This window comes from Eriocheir sinensis, chromosome 26 (genome assembly GCF_024679095.1).
Source record: "Eriocheir sinensis breed Jianghai 21 chromosome 26, ASM2467909v1, whole genome shotgun sequence".
NCBI lineage: Eukaryota > Metazoa > Arthropoda > Malacostraca > Decapoda > Varunidae > Eriocheir > Eriocheir sinensis.
The window spans coordinates 7,353,926-7,357,361 of record NC_066534.1 but is presented as its reverse complement, the minus strand read 5'-3'; positions in this window follow the sequence as shown (position 1 = coordinate 7,357,361).

Below are 3,436 nucleotides of genomic sequence, written 5' to 3'. Positions count from 1 at the left end.
AGTTGGGCGTCAACAACAAAATTCACAAGATTCACAAAGCTTGCACGGTAATAATTACGAACTAATTGATGACGTCACAAGTTAGCGCGCGGATTCACAAAGGTTTTCGTCGCGCTCTGTGTGACGCTAAATATGTTGTTAAATAACTACTGCCTCGGAGGTGTAGGAAACGCTAACAATATTATCATATTTACATATAAATGCTTATAAATCGCGTTTTTAAACTTGAAATATGACTTTGCGAGTAAGATCAGCCTATTTCTTTGTAAAATGATGAGATATACACCCATTGAGAGGCATATGATAAGTGTGGGCGGTATGACAACACCGACGCCCGGCCGGGGGATTGCCAGACCTCCCTCCTCCTTCATCTTCCTACCTCCTCATCCATTCATATCCATCCATCTCTAGATTTGTCCCTCCGTGGAGGGAGCATGGACCTTTGTCGGGTGACAGCCCATGAGTCGCGCTGCAGATATGGTAAGACAGTTTTAATTTTCCCTCCTTCCTTCCTTTAGTCCTTCGTCCCTGTCTGCCTCGATATCTGTCCCATATTTATATTTGCTTTCTTCCTGCCTCAATCCCCTCCGTATTATCTTTTTCTTCCCCTTAAGCATGTTCGTAGATAACAAGACATCGAACAGCAGAGTTACCTTGACGTAAATGTGAAGCAAGCAACGAAATATTTAAGTTCCTAGATTACGACCTAGTACAGTTTACCTTAAAATATAGAAATGAGAAAAGAGAACGGGTTGTTTTGAACCAGGAGCTGGAGGGGCTCCCTACGATTAGCTGACGGTTTTGTAAACATGTTTGGGATTCGCTGCAAGGACAATGACGTCATCAACCAATCAGCAGCCTAGCTGCCTCTAACTACAACGTAAGGTTTGCTTCGTGAATCTGAAATTAACGTCGGTCGCTAAATCGATAGTGCGTAGCTATGTTAGTTCGTAGTTAGTGAGTATATCTTTGGGAATCCCGCCCCAGAAGCGGACGTAGGAAAAGGCACTTTGGCAGGAGGACTGTCCTCGAGGGACTACTCACTGCTCGTGCACTTATGCTGATGGGGCTCACTGGAGCCATCAACAGGCGTCTGGTTGGATGAGGCGGCCTTCTGAGGCAGGATTGAGGTTGTGGGATTAACAGGCTTGGCAGTTGTAGATCGGCGTTAAGGGCAGCGGCATGTGTCATTCCTGGGCTGGACATCTTGTTGAGGGCAAGTTGTGTCGCCTCAGCAAAGGACACCCTTTCCTGGCTGCGGATATTGAGGATTTCTCTTTCGAATAGGTAGCGCTCACATTCCTTTGATGAAGCAGGATGAGGCGCACCACAGTGGTAACACCGGACCGGGCCAGGGCAGTCCTCACCGTGGTTATTTAAGCCACAAGTCACATTTTTCATGCGGCGACAAGTCTGGGTGACGTGATCATATGCTTGACAGTGGAAGCATCTTCTTGGGTTGGGGATGTAAGGTTAAGCCACGCCAGCTTTACGGTCTTGGGCAGTAATAGACGGTTGAATGTGATAAACAGGGTTGGTGTAGGTGTGAGTATTCCGTCTACTCTGCGTTGCACTCGTCGCACTGAAGTCACATCGTAATTTTTTTAAAGTTCGGTCACCAGTCTTTCTTCTGAATAGCGGAGAAGGTCCCATAATAAGACATCTCCCCGAGATTGGTTCATGGTGGCATGGAGAGCGCAGTACACTGATGCACCCGGAACAGAAGTAAGCGAGCGGAGCTTTGAGCTCTCCTCTGGTGACGAAACTTTAATAAGCATGCTCCCGTCCCTTTGCAGCATGATCTTGGGCTCACGGGCGCATGCCTTGACCAGGGAACGGTGTACTTTAAAGATGTCGAGGTCGTTTATCGAGCAGCCATCCACAGACTTGACTACTATATATTTCTCAAATGAAACAGGCTCATATACACAAGGCAGAACTTCTACTTGGGAAACTGGGGAGTTCAAGGTTTACGTGAACTATTCCGTGGACTTTTGTGTCGCACGGACTTGTCATGAGCAGACCCTAGGGTAGGGTCTTACCAGAAGCACCACCAGGAACCGTGAAAGCTCCAAGGTGGCGATGAGCGAGGACCGTGTGGGAGTTTCCAAGGACAGGCGGACGTCAAGGAGAGGCAGGCCGGGGCAAGTATTTTTACCCATACAAAAAAAGTCGTTTCACTTTCCCACCCAACCCATCACGTAGCCCAACAAGGGGAGGCTGGATGTTGGGGCCAGACCGCCCAAGAGCCCCAGGGGTAATAGGGGAGTATATGCACCCACTGCCAGGCGTTTAACGACGCCCGCAGGACCATTGCGATCGCCCACCCGGCAGTGACCGCTTGACCCTATCGCATGACCCTAGCCAGCGCATGACCAGCCGATTGAATCAGTGGGGCCACTAAACCGCCCGTCTTACTCCAACCCTCCCACCGAAGGAGCGTGTTGCCCATCGAGGGGAGTTACACCCTGCCCCGCGGTGGACCCAACTCCCAGATGAGAGGGCACGGGGAGTATACGGGACGTCACGCACGGCAAACACGTGGGGAGACAAAAGCCCTGCCCTATGTGGTGAAAGGGCGGGTGCAGGCAACGTCACCAGTAGGCCTCCTCTACCGGTGAAGAGGGGAAGCAGTTGGTCCACGAGGCCAGCGGACATCGAGCTTTATCGAGGTAGGCAAGCCACCACGATAGGTGGTGTTGCCGAACTCGCTTCAAGACCCGTCACCACGGCAAGGTGACTCCCCTTCGACGCGGATGTCTCCTGGAGGCAGAGACACTGTGGTTGGGAGTATTTTATTAGTAGTTGGAGTTCCTCCCAGCTTCCTCTTAGACTGCGGTAATTCCGCTGGAGGATCTTGAATGTTATTTATGCTTCTTCAGGGCTCCCCCGGAGAAGGACATCCCTGTAGTATCACCGGACTTCCGCTTGAGGGTTGACCCCAACGCGATTATTTTCTTTCTTGGCCAGAGGGCCGATGTGACACGCCGTGGAACAAGTTTCCCCGGCCTTTTGCTCCTGCCGTTGGCTTCTTCAGCCTGCCCTCCACAACCTTTCGCCACTATGACGAAGCGGCAAGGGAGCGTGGCATGGGTGGGGCCTCCGGCATAGACTGTGCCGAGGCGAGGGACACGGGCGCCGGCAGGGCCGCACCGTGGCCTTGAGCAGTAGTGGTCACCGGCGGAGGGTCAGCCGGGGCTACTGGTGCAGGAGTGACGGCCGCAGCCGGCACCTGGATTTTTTTCAGAGACCCCGAAGCGGTCGCTTGAGAAGACACTTTAGCAGGAGGGGTTTCTCCGAGGGACTCCTCGATGCGACTGCGCTTCTGGTGATGGGGCTCACTGCGGCCATCAGCAGGCGTCTGGGCGGCCTTTTCAGGCAAATCTAAGGTTGTTGGAGCATCAGGCTTGGTAGTGGCACGACAGCGATTGGCATG